The 21,839-nt window shown below is 32.8% G+C and overlaps 2 pseudogenes across 1 annotated transcript; both read right to left on the bottom strand.

Moving 5' to 3' along the window:
- Window positions 1-1,887: 1,887 nt before the first annotated feature.
- LOC147941558 (uncharacterized) lies at window positions 1,888-4,439 on the bottom strand (annotated as a pseudogene).
- A 15,233-nt stretch (window positions 4,440-19,672) lies between these two features.
- On the bottom strand, window positions 19,673-21,773 carry LOC104701587 (uncharacterized; annotated as a pseudogene). The gene is made up of 6 exons (XR_015562470.1): window positions 21,390-21,773; window positions 20,941-21,036; window positions 20,609-20,827; window positions 20,418-20,514; window positions 20,264-20,326; window positions 19,673-20,168 (listed from the first exon to the last, which is right to left on the bottom strand). The product of XR_015562470.1 is annotated as an uncharacterized LOC104701587 (transcript).
- Window positions 21,774-21,839: the final 66 nt, after the last annotated feature.

The raw sequence follows: 21,839 nt of genomic DNA, 5'->3' as shown, positions 1-21,839 counted from the left end.
GACACGATTCCATCTTCTTTTTGAATTGTTATTAGTGTTTGTTGTTAATAATTATTTCTTCTAAAAATGATTAGAGTAACACGAATTTGTAAACATGCAGTACGTGTTAAATTAATGCATAAAATCATACTAGTATATAAGAAAGAACTATGCTCTGTATAGCTGTATTATACCAAACAAAAAATTTTATTTGAAATTATTTAAATTATTTTATTTATTTTGTAGTGAGCCATTCTTCAACGTGTGGTATGTTTAAGCTAAATCATTAACGTGAAGAGAGTCTTGGATATTATGCATAAATTTTGAAAGTTTTTCTAATGACGAAGTAACGTTATCAAATTTGAGTTAAAGATCTGCTTCAGGTTGCAAAAATAAAAAGAAAACTATTAGAGGCTTAGAAAAAATTTTGGGGAAAAATGCCAAAAAAATATCCACTTTTCAAATTTGGGACAAATAAATCCCGAACTTTCAAAATGTCATTTTAATCACTAAGTTTAGGTTGACTTTTACATAAAATAGCAAACTTTGTTTGATCATGTCGATTTAGGCTTCACGTTAACGCTCTGTTAATTCTCGACGACGGGGTTAATTGCCCGTTAGTTTCTACCGTTTCGATAAAACAACATCGCTTGATTATTTGTAATACGACGTCGTTTTACAAACTGAAGAAACAAAACCCCCCAAATCAATTTCTAGGTTTACAATTCCCAAATCGATTTCAAAAAACAGTTTGTGAAATCTCTCTCTGTTCCGATGAGCTCGAACTCTATCACATCATGCGGCGTTGGTCAGCGTGGTGTACCTTCGAAGTGCATTTTTGGTTTAGGGGTCACGACTTTTACATCTAAAACGCAAGAAAACCCGGGACGCCCTATCTTTCGTTGTGCAAGCAAGCGGGATGTCAACTCATGGACAAGCAAAAAATACGTAAGTGTTTTGAATCCTCTTGCATAGGTAATAAAATCAGTAGAAGCTAACTATGTGTCATTTTTTTGGACATTAGAGTCATTTGTTTAAGTGGATTGAAGATGCCGCGTTTGAAAAAGTAGAAGATGCTTTACCAAGACTAGCCATTATTGCAGAGGAGATAAGCAAAACCAGAGCAGAGGTCAATGAGTTAAACGCTGTGATGAAAGAATTGAAGGAAGAAGCAAATTTCAGCAAAAAGGAACTCCAAAAGTGTAAATTGTACTTGAAAGTCTGTTTTGTGTTATCACCATTGTGTTGGGTTATGTATTGTTTAGGGAAGGTGATAAGAAGAAACTGATGTTAGGTTATTGAAGAATGTAAACCTTATGTTTTGTGTTGTAAACCTTTGTCTGGATGCCTATTTTGAAACATGTCTTATGATATAAATCATGGAATACGAAGACAAAAAAAAACAGCACACATGTTTTGAACAAAAAAAACCAAGAAACATTCCAAATCCGAGCAACATTCCAAATATGAGCAACATTCAAACTGGTTCTAAGACAAGTGAACAATCCAAAAACAAACAAACTAGTTCTGTGAACTTCCTTCCTGTGAACAGTGAAACCATGGTTTCCAGCCTCCTCTCTGTGAACTTCCTCCTTGTGATCCTCCTATATGAGAACTTCCTTTTTGTGCTCCTCCAAGATGAGATCTTCCTCTTTGTGGTCCTCCTAGATGTGATCGTCCTCTTTGTGATCCTCCTAGATGAGACCGTCCTCTTTGAGATGTTTGGAAAGCTCCCTGAGATGGTTGAGAAACTCTCTAAGATGGTTGAGAAGCTCCTTGAGGCGGTTGAGAAGCTCTTTGAGGCGGTTGAGAAGCTCCCTGAGATGTTTCTCCTTGCAATGGTTGTCCTTGTCCAAACAATATAACCCTCGGCTCCTGATTTCAATCAAAATACCAGGTTTCATTCAATCAAAATAATTTGAAAAACTCAATGGATAATCTTATCTGAACTTTTCTTGGTCGACCCCTTCTTCTTCTGGGTGGAGTTGCAACTCTCTGATTCGTACATGCTTGTTTGTTGTGTCCTTCTTGTTTGCAATTAGAACATGTCATGACTCGATTCACGCGTGATAACTTGGTAGCAAACTCAAACTGTGATTTCCTCCTAGCATGATTACTTGGCCGCCCAGGATTGCCCCTTCACCATGGAGGTGGCAACACTCCTAGTCTATTCACTCTTGGCCACAAAAGCTTGCCTTGAACATGCGCAATACCATCAACATAAGTTAACTGCCACATTCTAGTTGTGTACCACTCAACAACATAGTCTTCCACCTTCTCTTTCTTTCCTATGATGACAGATGCTGCTTGAACAAATGGTATATAAGTCATCTGCCATTTCCTGCAGCCACATGTCCGATCACTCATATCAACACAGACTTTGACATCACCACATCGTATCTCATGTTTATTATGCCTTGCCATCCACCTTTCACAGAACTGCGATCCAGCAATCATCTTCTTAATCTCAGCATGAGCTCTCTTTGTGAATCTAGTCTTCAACCTACCAGCAATGACATACGTCTTCTCATTACGCATCATACATTGTCTTCTAATATCTTCTAACATGTCTAGCAAAGGTTTCCGTCTGGCCTGGCGGATGGTTCTATTGAAAGACTCGGAGAGGTTGTTTAAGTTGTCACTGCAGCAGCTTCCAATCCTGAAAAATGCTCTAGACCATGTTCTTGGTTTAGTTTTCAGTAGCGAATCATAAGCACTTGGATTGTAACTCCTCAATGCTTCCATATGACCACCAAATTCCCCTACTGTGTAACTTCTAGCAATTTTCCAGAATAGTCGTTGTAGCTCCATGTCATGACTATTTCTCTTCCAATTGTCCATGATGTGCCTAGCACATTGCCTATGCTCAGCTTGTGGAATGATTTCGTGAATTGCTTTAACTAATCCCTGAAAATGTGAAAAATGTAAACAATTAGATGATTTGAGACAAGAACCATGATAATGTTTGAAACATCCAAATAAACCTTTAACTAACCGATTGTTTGTCTGATATGATTGCTATGTTTTTGCCATCTTGAAGATCCAGCTTTGCAGAGAGCTGCCTAAGAAACTAGTCCCAATTATCATCATTCTCAATCTCAACTACAGCCCATGCAATAGGAACTATTCTATTATCACCATCTCTCCCAATAGCAGCTAAAAGCTGACCCTTTACATCCTATTTCAGAAAGGCAGCATCTATACCTATGATAGGCCTACATGTATTCTTCCAAGCATCTCTCTGTGAATTAAAGCAAATAAATAGTCGATAAAACCTTTGTAAGCTGCCAATGGCTGGACCAGGAATAGTCTCGATCTCAAATGTTGTCCCTGGATTGGATCGAAAGATCTCAGTTTGATAATCCCATATACGTGCAAAGTGTTCTTCATGAGTGACTTTTCTTTCTTTCATAATTCTTGTCTTCGCCTTTGAACATCGATCTTCAGTGACTTCAAAGTTGTAACTCTCTCTTGATCTCTGCAACCATCTGTTGTTTAGTAATTTTAGGATCCTTTCTCAGTCTTTCTCTATACAACCAAGCAATTGTCGTAGTCTTCAACATCTTGGAGAATCCGGACCTCACGCATGCATGCTCATCATCGTAGATCTTTACTTGCATCTTATGCTTCTTCTTATCATAAGAAGCATAACATTTCCATGGACACTTTACATCAGTCGCAGAACACTTAGCACCTATCTTCAAACTCTGAGATCTATAAAGCTTAACATCATATCTAGTCTTGAGAGAGTACCTTAGCACACCTATCTTAAACTCTTCTGGGTCATTGAACGTTTTTCCCAAGCTCAATATCTCTTCGGGATCTTCATCTTGGGGAGCATCACCTTCGTCGTCAAATTCTTCATCATCGTCACTGTGTGAAAGAGGATCAGGAATCCTCTCTTCATCCCATATATCATCTCCACTATCTGCATCACTCTCGTCTCCCTTGTCATCCCTCGCACCTGGTCCAAACTCGGCTTCAAAATCTCCACAATTTTCCTCCTCTACACCTATACCTCCTTCATCATTATCTTCCACTCCACCTCCATCTACATCTAGAACAGCCACTCCACCTCCATCTACAGCTGGAACAGCTACAATGCTCCATTCTTGGTCTACACGAACTTCTTCATGATTACCTTCGTTAGCATACCTAACCTCATCAAGGTCGTCATCACCAACAACCTCACAATCGTCTCCACTCACAACCTCACGATCCTCTTCGATATCTTCACCAGTCTTCTTTCTCTTTCGTTTACGTTTGGTTTGAGGAACTGCATCAGTGTGTGGTAACGCCTCAGTCTCTGTTGGGATTTGATCTTCCTTCGTATCCGATTGGATCTCCACCGTCTCGGGTTCAGGTCTGCTACTTTCAGCTTCTTTGTTTGCCGTCGCCTTCTTCAGTCGAGGCGACCGTCGATTCGGAAGTCGTGTTTCTCCTCCACGGGTCCGCGCCATGGCAACAATTCCACAAAAATTTGAGAGAATTTTGAGATTATTTTCTAGGGTTTTTTGAAATCGATTTGGGAATTGTAAACCTAGAAATCGATTTGGGGGTTTTTGTTTCTTCAGTTTGTAAAACGACATCGTACTACAAATAATCAAGCGATGTCGTTTTCTTTAAACGGTAAGGAACTAATAGGCAATTAACCCCGTCATCGAAAATTAACATAGAGTTAACATGATGCCTAAATCGACATGGTCAAACAAAATTTGCTATTTTATGTAAAAATCAGCCTAAACTTGGTGATTAAAATGACACTTTAAAAGTTCAGAATTTATTTATTCCAAATTTGAAAGTTAGATATTTTTTTGCATTTTTCCCAAAAATTATGTCCCTGAATTAACGCAACATAAACAAACGGTCATGACGCGCGACAACAATCATAAAGAGCAATTGTCAACATATGTACGTGCATGTTTATGTCTTTATGTGCTTAATATAAAATTACACATATGTGCTATGTGCATATAAGTCAAAAATATATAAACAGCATATAAGTCTATAGATATAGAAACTTAATTACATTCTTTCCACGAATATGATAATTAATTTATATGCTTCTAATTAATTATAATCGTCTTTTATTTTCTTAGTAGTCTGATACTACTCTGATGTAAATCAGACAACCACTCTTTGCGCATGTTTGTCTGTGTTTGTTAATATACTCTTATTCATATAACGATTAATATTATCCTCTCTTTTAGAAATTGCTAGACGCTAGTTAGGCGGTTGAGGTCGGTTTAGCGCCTAGCAAGAAAATCGGAGATTAAACGGAGATTAATCGGGAACTAGTTTTAGGGTTATTTTATTAAATTAATAGTAAATTAAAAATATATAATACTAAATATATGTATAATTCTGTTTATGTGAAAAGAAAAATATCAAATAAAATATAAAACTATAGTATTATCTTTAAAACTATGGTAAACACATAAAAGCGTAATTTTAAGAAAAAAAATATTATTTTAATTAAAAGTTTGTACATTAGTTATTGTAAACATCATAAACTCTTAATTTAAATGTTTAAATAACAAAAATATATATATTTGATTTATATTTAGCTCCAAAAATAATCGGTAGATACAAAATTAAGCGGGAATTAATCGGATTAGACGGTATAATTGGATAATCGATGCTACACGAGAATTAGTCATTAATCGAGATGAAAAAGATGGATCTAATGATTTTACGGAACATAATCGGTGTTAGGCGGAAATATTTAGAAGTGGGATATTATCAATTATGGGAAATTTACATAAAAACACATTTTTTTGTCAAAACTTGATAAGCGTGATGGTAGGGCAAATATATAAGAGGAAAATATTAAAAGTAAACAATAACAGAGCTGCCAGAAGCCGGTTTTAACGACCTTTAACCAACTCTGTGTCTGGTGAACCTCTTTATGATTTGTTTAATCACCTCGAGGTTTTTTTCAAGATGCCATTTTCACGGTCCAATGTCATTTTCTGGAATATTTTATATCAGCTGACGATTCAACTTTTGCTACACTACTAAAGTTATACTAACTCAAATGTTAAGCTTCATACCGATTTGATAGCAAGTACTACAGAGAAAAACGAAAATTTACATCTAAAAAGCTTCCATTACGATAAATACAAAAACGATTAGAAACACAATAGAATCTCGAAGAAGACACAACAATTAAACACACAACTAAAGTTATGTTTGTGAGAGATGTGTATACAATATTATATTGTTGATGATATTTAAATTGTTTAAATTCTGTAAAATTAATTTTACATATATACCTTTAGAGAGCACTAGAATTTTTTCAAGAGAATTAAGAATAGTATATTCTCGAAGTAAGGAAATAATATATATTCTAAAAATCACAAACATGGTTGCCCCGGCCTTAAGTAAATTCTCCTCGACGATAAAATAGTTTATCTATACCCGGTCTCTTTCGACTATTGCTACTAAGGATTCTCTGACGAGACACTTGCTTCTTCTGTTGTCCTTTTCCTAACAGTTTATATGTGAATAGTGAATTTAACCAAAATTTTCTTAAAAACGATTTAGATTTTATTAATATATGCGTCGCCATCCCAAGTAACTATTATGCTAATGCGGCATATCCTTTTGGGAAAATAAAATGACATCTTACAAAAAAATGAAAGTTAGGAAATAAAGCAAAGCGTATTACGCATCCTAATTAATTAAGAGATTTTGATTAGAATAAAACGTTACAACGAATAATTAATCCGAACAGGAAAAACAAAACATCACATTGCAATCATGCAATGACGGTTCCGTCACCTTTTACGTGGATAGTAATGAGCTACGTAATCCAAACTGTACTCAATATTTTAGTACGTATATGGACTGAGCGCATGTGTAATGTATACAAGTTTCTTAATGTATAAAGATTATTGAACTATCAAGAATAACATCAACCAAATAAGGCTACATATTGACTTCGATATATAAGTGTGTATAACCAAGAACTATAGAAATAGTTTTCCACCAAAAAAAAAAGAACTATAGAAATAGTTTTCTTTCTTTAGTCTAATAAATAGTTTATGAAGTCTCAGATTCTTACCAGTTTATCAGCCTAAATTATAGTATAACTTTAATTAGTTAAATATAAACAAAATTTACTTTTGGAAACGTGGGTGACGTTATCACCATTATCACCATTGTGATGACCATGTGAGATGCATCAAATTTTAAAGTCGGCTTCATGTGCTTAAGTCATAATCATGTAAATTGCTTACGACTCTTTTGATTAATTACTTATTTATTATTTGATACCAAATCTCCCCAATTGGTTTCTTTCCCAGTTGTTCCTCTATTATTTTCTCTGAATATCTCTTTGCCGATCGATGATGTTATTCTATCGTCTTAGTTCTTTTCATCCTATATGGTACATTTTTTTTTTCAAAAAATTATGGTACATTATATTATGGCAAAAGCAAAATTCTGATATCTTTGAACTTGGTCGATCTTCCCAAATATAGTTAAAATGTATTTTCAATGGCCAAACGGATATATATATATATAGTCATGGACCAACGTTCACATCATTCTATATCACTCACTAGCTAGCATGCTACCATATATATTATGACAATGAAAAGGGGAATTAGGTTAATTTGTTGCTACATTTTGTTTTTGTTTTTGATGCAAAAGTTATAACATTTTAAAATGGGTTTACTAAGATAAATGGATGTCGTTTTCTACAACTAGGTTTTGTTAATGGCCTACGATCGACTAGAAAAAAAAATTAAAGGATGCATTATCTTGAATATAAGAAACAAAGTATCCGATTACGTTAAACATACTAAGTTATGTAATCAAAATCCACGTGCTTGGTTGCTCTTTAAATTAGCCGCAATCTGCAGGGGCCGTTTTGTAGGAGAAAAAAAAATATTAAACATTTACATTGTATTTTTTCTTCTATAGAACTAGAACATAGTGATAAATAAATTTTATCTGTTTTTCCGTTTGCTTAAACCAGTTCCCAACTAACCCGATTTTTCCCCACTCACATTTTTTTTGATCAATGATATTCACAAAATCCACTCCTACTTTATTATATGATGATTTGAAGTTCTTTTTTTTTTTTTTTCGAAAACAATGATTTGAAGTTCTCTTCGAAGCTTTTCTAATTTCTACAACTACAAAGGTTTAATAAAGTTGACATCTTCTATGCTTAAGAAGCCCATGTAAGGTCCCTCTCCATGTACACAACTTTTTAATTTGATTTATAAATTTAACATTTCAACAACAAAAAATATTGCTTTGTTAGTGAATTCGTTTCCCTACACAATTTTGAAGTTCATCTACGTAAAATCCTTTGTCAGTTAACCTATAATTATCTTTCTAAATAGTTTGAGGTCAGTGTTCTCCACCTAGTTACTTTTTGATCCTTTCAGGTAGTTAAAGCGCAATTTGTGAACATGTCGGTTTTTGGTTTGTCATTTTAATCCACCCGGTTTACGAGAAACTACTCTGAAGTCTGAACCAATACTTAATTAGTAAATTCTTAGAGTGACCCGAAGTTGAAACGTGTGAACAAAAATTAGTGATAAGAAATAGCGAAAACGAATTTGAATAATTGAATTCACTTTTTTTTTTTTTTTTATCATCTAAAATTTTATTTATAACTTAGTTTCACGCTAAAAAAGATACAACATATCCCAAAAAAGGGAAGCTAAAGCCGACGGACTAAGTAATGTCTTCGGAGTCAAAACCGACGGACGAAGTGAAGTCCTCAAAGTCAAAGCCCTATAGAAGGGAAGCTAAAAACAAACAAACAAAGATTTTCAAATCATACAAAGAAGGACAAACCCTTATAATAAGAACAGAAACCAAATGGCTAGAACCCTAGGAGACACACTAGACCTAAGAAAGCAAAAACACATCTTCTCTCGAAGCTCCTGTGAAAGAGATTTATCATGATTGCCCACAGACAACCCAAAGATAACATCTACCACCTCCTATCATGATGAGAGCTGATCTCTCGAGAACCCAAAGACTTCATAACCCAGCAAGCAAAACCACCATGTGAAACTCAAACCTACTTCTGGATGTGACAACGACGTCTGATGCGCCAATTCACGTCTAGCTAGAAATCTTCAAAATGCCACCAATCTAAACAGATCTGGAAAGCAAGACAAGGGGCAAAGTCTAAGCCCTCGGTTATTACCAAACTCAAGAGCGAGGAAGGCGATAACACGAGGAAGCTAACAACCACATCGAACAACACCAAGGAGAAGAGGACCTACAAACTTAAAGAACTAAAACATCTTCGAACATAAACTCAGCCTCTGCTTAAGAAGGGAATGAACCAAAAGTGAGACGCTGGCTGATACGGTGAGACAAAGATCGAGAGGAAAGGCAATGGCTGGACAAGAACACACATCCACTCCACATGGCACATTGAAGCAATGACAAGAAGAAAACCGGCTCTAAGATTTGGGACTGGAAACAACAAACCGCAATGGCATTATTCTTCGAGCTATCCGTCGATCTTACTGATTCGACATCATCATCTTTGCTGTAATCAGAAACCCTCACGGATAAAGGCCGCTCTAACCGCTTCCTCGACACACAAAGTCATACACCAAACCAAACGGAACAGCTCCTTAAACGATGGCTGAAAGACCTGACATGGTCACTCTTGAAACAATCTAAGATGAAACAAACTAAGATGAAGCAAACTAGCCCTAGCATATCGTAGAAGAGAACCTGACCCGCAAATCTACTTACCAGATCAGAAGACAGAACGAAACAACGGTCACAGTTCCACAAAGAACACACTCTGTTCTCCAAGAGAAACCAAAGCCTTCTTTGGATTTTACAAGAACAGAGGAACCGACAACACTTCTGAAGTCGGAGTTCCAACATCGACTCTCTCTCGAGAAGCCTACCGCCGAAAAACTTACAAAGCTTGCCGTGAAGACCGCTGTATCAGCCAATCTAAACTCTTCATCACCAAAACACTGGAGCTAGATAGATCGAGAGCAAAAACAACAAGCTAGAGAGAAACAAAGTGGGGGAGGCCAGATCCGGTGCTAGACAAGCCACCAAGATCCAGCCTCGATTTGAATTTTTTTTCTTCTTCGGCGGCTGAAAGTTGAGAGAGAAAGGGAACTAGGTTTGTGCAATACCAAAACCCGCTGTATCAGTCAATCTTAATTCTTCATCGCTAAAACACTGGAGCTAGATAGATCGAAAGCAAAAACAACAAAGGTAGAGAGAAACAAAATGGAGGAGGCCAGATCCAGTGCTAGACAAGCCACCAAAATCCAGTCTTGATCTGAAATTTTTTTTCTTTTTCGGCGACTGAAAATTCAATTCAGCTTTTCACCTCTTTTTTTTTTTCCCTATTCTTTTAACTTTTTGAAAAAACGTAGCCAGTATTAAGGTTATCCAATCAAATGCTTTGTCTTTTTATACTTGTACTTATAGTGACATTACGATCATCTTGTGTTACTCACATAATCACCACATCGATCAACCCAAATGTAAAACTAGATCCGTTTTCATTTCATATTCGGAAATAAATCTCTTAATCGATTCTACTGTTCTATGATGTTGGTATGTTGACTAAGATATTTGAAAAGAAAGAAAAAAAGTATCTCAAAATCTCAAAATAAGTAAATGTCGAACATGTTTTGTTTGACAAGTCAAACTTGTTTTAAATATGAGTGGTGGTGACTGTTGGCGATGGCCTCTCTTCTTCAGTCAGTGCTGCTGTATCAATTGATCAAAGTGGATTGAATATTATTACTACACAATGATCATAAAAAGCGCTAAAGAAACCTAAAATTAAATTGAAAAATATCAAAAAAATCTCCCATTTTTAAATTTTGGCCAAAAAACATCAACTTTTGAAATGTCATTTAAATTATCAAGTTTTTGTTGATTTTTTCTAAAAATAGCTAATTTTCGTTGACTAGGCCATTTAAGGCACAACGTTAAATTTTCAGGTAAACAACAATGACGGGATTAACTTCCGTCAGAATCTCCGTTAAACCAAAACAACGTCGTTTTTATTAGAAGAATAAGACAAAAAATTTGAGTCCAACAAGAATTGAACTGTATACCTTTAAGACTCATAACAAGCTCTCTACCATTAAGCCACAATAGCATTATGATATTATACCAATCAGAGATATATATATGTCGACAATCGATTAAAAATAGCAAAACCAAAAATAATGTTATATGTATGCAATGTATTTATAAAATATATATTATTATATCATTACTATATATATATATATATATATATTAAATTTTAGTGTATAATATATATATATATAATATAACGAGTAAAAATTAAGTATTTTACGAATACCAAATAAAATGTATGATCAATATGTCTTCTTTGGTGTATATATATATATATATATGCAAAAAAGCCATATTTAAAATTTACACTCTTTATCCTGATGAATAAGATATTAATTTAAATATATGTACACTATGAATTATATATTTTTTTATAAATAAAAATATATAGCAAAAAAAAAATTATAGTAGTTTTTGCTCTTTATATCGTGCGGGTTTTAAATTATCAAAAAAAATGATATATTAATCTTTTGCTATAAATAAAACCTACTTTTAAGAAGTAAATGTATATAAATATTTTTAGTTAGGGATAAAATCATATTCCCATAGATGAAAATTATTTTTTCTTTATTTTTACATTAATACACTAATTTATACTTTTATATTTTAATTTTATTATATAAATTATTAAAATAATCTAAAATTAAATTATCAGCAACCAAAAGTTTTGCCAAACATTCAAAATGAATATTATTATTGCCTAATTTTAAAAATATTCTACAACTTATTCATATAATATTTTACATGCAAACAACTCGTCAAAGCGTCAATCTTATTAACATCCATTAACTCTAAGTTTTAAAATGTGTCCATACACCAAAAAATATATTATTGTTAAAAGTATAATCTTTATCACCACCTATACAATGTATCTATGAACAAATGAACTAATTTCATGTCTCTTTGCTTTCACTTTGACATAGTTCCTTTAACCACTAAATTTCTTTTGTGTCATAGTTTGTTTAACCATTAAAATTGTTTAGTCACAAAAAAAAAAGTTAGAAAAAGTATCTCCACCATTGGAATGAGTTTATAACCAACCCAATAAAAATTGAGAAATTGAAAAAAAAAAGTTCATTTAACATACTAAAAATAAAATATTGAAAATTATAAGCACAATGACATATGAGACTTGGATAATTCATAGATATAAATAGAAACTAAAAATACTACAACATAATAATTTTTTTTCAAAAATAAGTTTTTTGATATTACATATCCTTAACTTAAAAAAATATTACAAAACTTTATTTTAGATAATCACAGAATTCTAATTTGAAAATCAAATTGAAGTAAATAATGTAAAATCTAAAAATACTACATTAAAATAAAAAGTAAAAAAATATTAATAAGAAGGATAATAATCAAATACTAATCGGTCAAATCTTAACTGAAAACAAAATTTGAATAAAAACACATAAAATTTTAATTTACATCATCACAGATTTATAATTGATAATGAAATTGAAATAAATAATATAATATTTCAAATTAAATCATGATACATGTTAGAAACGTTTATACGTGTTGTAATATCATATATAATATTTATAAGAATATATAACATGAAAATATAATATAGTTCCGATCATGTTAATGAGTAACTTCCAAACGAAGTTTTGTATAAATGTGTTGTTATTACGTGGAGAACATATTTTTACACTTGTCAACATCTTACATTGATAACTTGACATATGTGATGACAAAGTTGACGACTAAATTTGAAAACAAAAATTTATAATTTACATGATGAAATTGTTAGTTTTCTTTTTCTAAACTTTTTGACACGTGTAAAATCTTATCAATAGTCTTGACACTTGTCTCGATCATGTTAATAACTAAATTGAAACCTACATTTATATATGTCTTACTATATAAATACAAAAAAATCTAGCAGAATTAGGTTAATAATAAGAAATTAGTTCAATTTTTAATATATAAATAGTTATTTATTGTTACTTATATATAGATTTTGTTTTTATGATGGGTTTAGAAATTTTAATAAGACATCTGCTCAATTTAGTTACGGTGATAGGTAAATTTTTCCTTTTTGGTTTTGGATTAGTTTTTTTTTTGTTTGATAAATATTTTTTTAACTTTTTTTTTCTAGTGATTAACTTAGACATAAATCAAAATTTAAGATCGTTAATTTGACATGTGTATCATGTTAAGCAAATAATCTGAACACATGTAAAAATCTCAGATATACAATTGACACGTGTCGCGATCTAGTTAATGAGTAACTTTGACATCAAGCTTTATATAATAAGATATCTATTATATTCTAAAACATAAATATATATATATATATATATATATAAATTAATGATATGATAACATATATATTATAGATACATTACATATATAACTGATTGTTTACGTATAAATATATTTCTGTTTGTAAAGATATATAGAAATGTGATTGTGGCTCAATGGTAGAGAGCTTGTTTTGAGTTTCAAAGGTAGGCAGTTCGATTTTCGTTGTGCTCAAATTTTTTTGTCTTATTCTTCTAATGAAACAACGTCGTTTTGGTTTAACGGAGATTCTGATGGAAGTTAACTCCGTCATCGTTTTGTAACTAAAAATTAACGTCGTACCTTAAATGGCCTAGTCAACGAAAGTTAGCTATTTTTTAAAAAGGTCAACAAAAACTTGGTGATTTAAATGACATTTTAAAAGTTGATGTTTTTTTGGCCAAAATTTGAAAGTTGGAGATTTTTTTGACATTTTCCCAAATTAAATTAGTCAACATCTAAAATAATCCTATCCTATTTAAAATTTAAAATTTAAAATTTAAAATTTAAATGTACAGTTATTTTGTACCGAAACTTAATCTAACTAGTAAGACTAAACCAAACCGAACCCAATAATCAAAGTACATCAAAGATGAATATTATCTTACTAGAAAAATAAAATACATTAATCAGAATATATCTAACTTACCAGCCACCCCAACTGAATTAAATCAACGACATAGAACCGAGCATAACTAAAATTCTAGTTTCAATTAGGTAACTCTTTAGTATCCCAAACCAAACCAAAATTATAGAAACCCGAACCTGATTTTAATTAATACATACTTTTCACAAAACCAAATAATTTAAAACCCGAAAATTTGGAATGTAAAACCGAATACAAAGACACAATGGAAATGGATATATCATTCTTCTTATCATAACTAAAACAATGTACTTGTGTTAGATACAAGTTGGTTCTCCATTTTAAGGATTTTGTTTTGATTATACAATTTTTCTTTTTCCTTTTTGACGGCAATTAGACAAATTTAGGATAAAGACTTTTAGGTTTGATATCGTTTAACACATATGTTTCTGAATTAATTGGTAAAGTAGACACTTTTTCAACAAATAATTTGAAAAATAGGCACTTTTGAAAACAAATTTGAGAAATATGCACTTTTCTTTTTCCTCTCTAATGGAAAGCTCTATTAGAGAGCCATTTAGAAAATGACATTTTTAACCTTGTTTGTTTTTTTTTTGTTTTTTTTTTTTTTTTTGTCAAAAGCATTTCATTAAAACTAAAACCTCCAAAGAAGAATGTTCATACAACGTAAAAGCAATAGAGTACATGAAAAGAAAGGATAGAGACTCCATGAGTCTTCCAAATAAATGCACAACTTTGGGGAGCTTGCAATGGATGAAAAATCTTTTGGTGTCTTGAAAGATTCACAGCTGAAGCCAAGCTTCGAGGAATCCCGGACCAACAACTAGTCATAATGAGCTCGGGCGAATGACGCATTAGAGCTGTTAATAAGATGCTCCATAGAGGAGACTGAGGGTTTAGGAGGTCTCCAAGTACCGGTAAGGGTTGGAGGGAAAGGTTCCTACATGAGGGAATAGGTTTGCGGAACTTGCCATGAGCATGAACAAGAACAAGACCAAAACCCAAAGCAAATTGAGGTTGAGGATATAAGCTTGGTGGAGGAATATTTACTCGGACTTTGCTTCACTACCAAAGCAAAGTCGTGACCACATTCACACCTTCTAAGGGTCGAGTGAGAAACAATTCCGAAAAGCAAGCAAGTGGAGTACACATACCTCACAGCTTTAGATGGAGCCAAATTCGGGGATCTCAGTTGGAAGATGTCGAACTGTAACATAGCTGGTGGGTCCTCCCTCTCATGAAACCAATGGTCATGGAGGTTAAGGAATTCCACACAAAACTTATAGTCAGTTCTACCTTGATCATAAAAACCAAACCCGAGCTTACAACGTTTAGGTGATTGGAGAGGGGGATTTAAGATACACATGTCAAACAAATTCAAGCTTTCAGATTCACAGAACACAGCCACAAGGGTGATTACCAGCATCTTCAAACACTTAATGTAGAAACATAGCAACGATGGTGAATTACTACTCAAATGGAGTCTTCGGCCAAATAGTTTGTAACCTTGATACAACCATCGGCTAAGGTTTGGCAAACAATAAGTTGAGACCAACATGGAATTACAGAGCAGTGGTAGTGATACAAACCTCATATCGATCTTCTCCACACCTTTTCTTGCAAAAATAGTATCTCTGATAAAGCGACAAGGTGCTTGTGAGGATTTAAAGTTTAAGAGACATAGGGCTAGAAGGTTTGTTTTTTTATGTATCCATATAAAGACAAATTTGTTGTTAAAATTGAGCCTGATAAAAATCAGTCCAATAACAAAGTATATTTTAATAAATGATGAACTTTATACTTTTTATTTTTTTTACACATGACCAAAATAATAACCTAATAAAAAACATTATTTTTACAAACGAATAAATCATTTTCTTAATTTATTAATGTGTTTTGAATTTTAGATGTGTGCTTGATTTTTGAGAAATATCCTAAAACAACACTAAAACAAGTTTTATGGACAATAAGATCACACATTTCATAAAATTCCCAAAATATACATTATTATACCCATTAAAATATTTTAAATTAATTTTTTAAAATTTCATAAAGTTCCCAAATTTCTAGAATTATTTTTTTTAGGTTTGGGTTCTCTATTTTATATTTTGGATATAGTTTTGAAGGAATAATGTTTAGTATTTAGAGTGTATGATTTATTTTTGAAAATTTATTTAGATGGTAAACCAAACCCAAATAGTACACTAAACCTAGATGGTACACCCAACCTAGATGATACACCAAACCCAGATTGTACACCAGAAAACAGTATATCACATATTACAATATTTTAAGTTAGTTTTTAGATTTGTGTTCTCTATTTAACATTTACGGTATAGTTTTGAAAAGATAAAGGTTTATTATTTAAAGTATAGGGTTTAGTTTTGAAAATTTATTTAGATGGTACACCCAACCCAAATGGTACACCTAACCTAGATGGTACACTAATCCTAGATGGTACACCCAACCCAGATGGTACACCAATCCCATATTGTACACCAAAATAATAGTATTTCACACATTACAATATTTCAGTTATTTTTAGATTTTTTTTTAGGTTTGGGTTCTCTATTTTACATTTAGGGTATAATTTTGAACAATATGCTTTAGTATTTAGAGTATATGGTTTAATTTTGAAAATTTATTTAGATGGTACAACAAACCTATATGGTACATCAAACCCAAATAGTACACTAAACTCAGATGGTACACCAAATCCAGATAGTACATTAAATCCAGATTATACACCAAAATATTATTATTTCACACATTATAATATTTTATGTTAGTTTTAGATTTTGTTTAGGTTTGGGTTCCCTATTTTACATTTAAGATATAATATTGAAGGGATATGGTTTAGTATTTAGATTGTAGGGTTTTGATTTTAAAAATTTAATTAGATAGTACACTAAACCAATATGGTACACCAAATTTGGATGATAAATCAATCCAAATGGTACACCAAACCCAGATGGTATACCAAATCCATATAGTACACATGATCTAGATGATATATTAAACATAGATTGTACACCAGATTTAGATGATACACCAGATTCAGATGGTACACCAGATTCAAATGGTATACCAGATTCAGATGGTATACCAGATTCAGATGGTATACCAGAGCTATATGGTACACCAGAGCTATATGGTACACCATATTCAGATGGTACACTATACCCAAATGGTACACCAGACGTAGATGGTATGCTAGACTCAGATGATACACCAAATCCAGATGTTACACCAGACGCATATTGTACACCAAACCTAGATTATACACCAAAACCAGATGATACACTAAATTCATATGGTACGCCAAACCAGGATTGTACACTTAAACTAGATGGACACTAAAATAACATTATTTGACATCATTACAATAAAAAATATTTTTTTATGTTTGGCTTCTTTATTTTACACTTAATGTATAATTTTGTGGGGTAGTGTTTTAGTATCTAGAGTTTAGGGTTTAATTTTAAAATTAAATCATATTTTTAAAAGTTTATAGTGCTAAATTTGAAAGTAAAAGTTATTTGATGTTAGTTGAGAGAATGTTTTTAATTTTAATGGACTATGAAACATTAATTTTTTAATTAAATACCTCAAAATTGGGTCCTATACTATTTTTTGTCATATTTCATATCTCATTTCCTCTAAAATTGGGATCACAAATAAAACTCTCTATTTATAACACATGATTATGAGTATATTGGTCTTTCTCTTTGTTTTTGTCTTATACTTTCTTTCACAAATTCTAATACTGGTTTTATAACTTTTTTGATAACGTTCCTTTTCAAAAGGGGTCTTTAAATGTTGGCCTTATGTTTGGCACATGCCTAAGTCTAAACCAAGTTGCGCCTCCAATAGCGACGCTACACATATGTGCTTAATGCCTAAACCTAAACCCTAATAATTAACATACCTTTTGATTTCTCTTTATCAAGAATATATATCAACTTAGTTCAAATATCGCAAGATTTCACATCACATACTCTAAGTATCAAGAAATTCTTATAAACTAGTATATTTTCTTTTTCAAAATGTATTTCTTGAACCTCCATTTTTCTGTAACTATTAAACATCCAAGAATTCTAAAAAGTAAACACCAACATATATCTAGGAAAAGAGAAGAACATATATTTTTCCTCTTGTGCAACAATATCTGAGGAAATCTTTGTTCTTTGTTTGTAAAAATTCCTCACCTCCTAAAATTGAATCAAGTCGATCGAGAATGCATGACCCTACGAACATGGCTATATCTAGCGCAGGGACCAATTAAATAAAAGCTTTCCCATCAATTTATTTCTTTGTTTGATAAAAATGTCAATGATTTTGATTCTTTATAAAATCTTGGATAAGATACCGTTATAAATATTAATCGTTTTCCACTGAGACATATGGTCATCCTACAAACCTAAGCCTCTATTTTCACACATATATTTTCACGAATCAGTCTTTAATATTACTTTCTTCAAATCCGATTATCTCATATATTCATCGTGTTACTCTCTTTTTTTTTTCTTGTGCACATCAGCCCAAACATGTCACGTGAAAAGAAGTAAAATTGGTCCCTACATATCGTGGAACACTTGAATGAACAGAAGGAACCACACAAAATAATATGTATATTAATTTTACTCACAAGGCGAGCCACAAAAATTAGTCATTCTCATCAAATCGTCACTTGTTAAACCATTATCTATTCCTTTACTACAAAAAAGAAAAAAAAAGAAAACTGTTTTCTTAAATACACCAAAATGTTTTTTAATAAACACACCGAAAAATGTTTGCAAAAATTGTATTTTGCTTGAATTAATTTTTGTGTTGCTCAACGGTTGTATTAATTTCATGTATAAATTAAACCAAATTTGGTCATTATTCATTTTTTGTTTAAGCGATTTCCTTTAAAATTGTCAACAAAATATTTGTAAAATAAGAAATATATCTTTCAATATGTTGTTAAGAGTCTCGACGACTATCAGTTGTTCTGGTAGGGATTCTAACTAATATAATGAGAAAAAGAAAAGATATGTGTAAGTTGGTTTAGGAAAACGACTTTTTGTATGAATAGAGATAGGTATGTATTTGTCTATTCCTAACGACGACATATATAGACCTTCCATATTCTTTTAAAATATGCAAGGATAAAAGCAAAAATGATGTGATAAAGTAGGGGTGGACATAGAAACCAAAACTGAAATCCATTGATCCGAACCTAAACTAAATCCAAATTTGATGCTAATTGCTAAACCGAAAGAACCAAAACTGATTTTAAAAACTTACATACAATACAGAAATATATATTTACATTGATAATTAATTTTTTCCTATGATAAACCCTTTAGAAAACTTTAAAAGAATTAAAAATAGAAATATTAGAGCGTTGGGTACGTGAAAATAAACGGTGCCTAGTAAGGAACGTCGATATGACAATGACGTGAACCTCTCATGTGCAACTTTGGGAACATGCAACATGTTTCTAACCTTTTGTTCTTACTTCCGTTGCTGCAGGCTACAGCAGTACACCCCACAGAGACGATTTTTTCCCCCGTATCTGACATTAACTGACAATTTTGCAAAAGAAAAAATTGTTGTGTAGTCTCTAGTTATACACATTTCTGGTAGAAAGAGGGGTCAAGTATTTACATGCATGACATGTTTAAAGTGGAGACTGTGGAGAGAATATTAAGCACTAATCATAAAAGAACTTCTAAACCAAGATGCATGTCCATCTCTCAAATCTTACACACGAGTCCATGACCAAGCATGGGCTTTTGATTTATCTCATATGTCTTAGCCGAAACTAGGCCAGGTTTAGTTCACACATAAACCCAACAAAGCCAACCAGTTGGCAAAAATGTTTTCATAGGGCCACATTTATCTTACACAACAGGAGTGGCAAAATGTTTCAAATACTGGGAATCAATTTGCATAAAAAAGGAAAATGAAGTCAGAATTTGACTAGGCATGAGCCTTCCTTGTACGCTACTCCATAGACATGAGGTCTTATAATCCAAGGGAAGCTATAGATTGCCGTATTGTTGATCTCTGCACCACCACCAAAACCGGCAGCCGAAATGAGTAAGTCGGTTTTTCTTGTCAGATGGCATCCATCTGCAACTATTTGCTGTACTGGATCCAAAACATTCTGAACATGCCTAAAAAACAGATCCATCTACACCCCAAAAAAAAAAAAAAACTTTGCATTTTCATATTTTTGTCTCTACAGCTTGATTTCAGAAGGTTTGATGTCATAATTATGTGAAATACCTTCAGCTGCCACATGCTCGATGAATAGAAAGACCCCTCCCGGCTTCAGCACTCGCTTGATCTCTGAAAAAAATAAAATAAATACTCCATGGAAACTATGTTTCAGCATATATAGGTAATAGGTTCTAGTTATGATACAAGTAGAAAGACTTACCATTGAGTGTTTGAGTGACATCTGAGACAGAGCATAAAACAAGTGTGGCAACCACTGCATCCACAGAGGCATCATCTAATGGTATAGCTTCTCCAACCTATAGACAGACAAGATTAACAACAGAGAAGTTATATATCAAAAGATTATAAAAGGATAGCTCTCACACCTAAACAGATCCGTATAACACTTACTCCTTGCATGAATCTAAAGTTTTCAGGTTTCATCCCAGCTTCCCTTGCAGATTCACAAGCGTACTTTTCCATTTTGTGATTCGGGTCCATACCAAAAACACATAAGTTTTCATTACCCGCATAGTACTTCAGATTAGGACCTGTACCAACACCAATCTCCAGTATTGTTTCTGCTTTACCAGCCAAATGATCGAATAGTTTCCTCTTGTAATCGGTGATCTTACCAAATAACACAAACATAAAAGTCCGGTTATGAGAAGGTATAACGAATAAAAAACTGAGATCTCAAGAAATGGATCAACATATGATGCATTCAAGTCACAAAGACTGACCTCTGCTTCATAAGATCGCATTCCTGTGCTCAAGAACCAAGCAAAAAACTCTTTATACCAATCTGGTCTCTGAGGATGAAATATTTCTGAATCGTCCTGATGCAGATGAATCTTGGTCAATTACATTTCCTCCACATGTCAAGTATATAATAGTACTTTATCATTCACAATATTTGTGCCAAAGAAACACAATCTTTACTAGTAAAATCGTGTCACACAAGTAAAGAGTTATAAGCCTATACACAAGATGCATCTAGGAGAAAGATCTATAGAAATAAAAATCACAAAATCGTGTCACACAAGTAAAGAGTTATAAGCCTATACACAAGATGCATCTAGGAGAAAGATCTATAGAAATAAAAATCACAAAATCGTGTCACACAAGTAAAGAGTTATAAGCCTATACACAAAATGCATCTAGGAGAAAGATCTATAGAAATAAAAATCACCTTGGAACGTGAAGCATTAGGAGAACATATGGGAAGAAAAGGCATCGTCGGGCTAGCTGCTTTAAGAAAATGTTTTCTTCCACATGAACATAACCTGTTGGAGGAGGAGGAGCCTGAAGGAAGCTGGTGATGACTCTTTAGAGTTTCAGCACGAAGATGATCTCGTGAAGCTCTAATCACTCTGCGAGGTGAGTATGAGTATGTGAGCGTTGATACCAGTGAGGAAGGCGATGAAAGATCTTGAGTCATCATCATCATCATAATGACCACAATGTTGCATACAAGATCAGATCTAGTCTTTACAATGTCTTCAGCTTTCTAGGGAATAATTTAACTCATCTCGGTAGGTGTGAAACCACACCTCGAAGATTTGTTTATGTTATAATTTAGAACATTCAAAGATGGCTGAAGCATTTGAACTAGATATTGTTGTTTTATTCTATAAGGACA

The sequence above is a fragment of the Camelina sativa genome, chromosome 7, assembly GCF_030686135.1.
Source record: "Camelina sativa cultivar CO46 ecotype springtype chromosome 7, ASM3068613v1".
NCBI lineage: Eukaryota > Viridiplantae > Streptophyta > Magnoliopsida > Brassicales > Brassicaceae > Camelina > Camelina sativa.
Note: the sequence above shows the minus strand (reverse complement) of the source record. Positions and strands in the feature narration are given on the sequence as shown.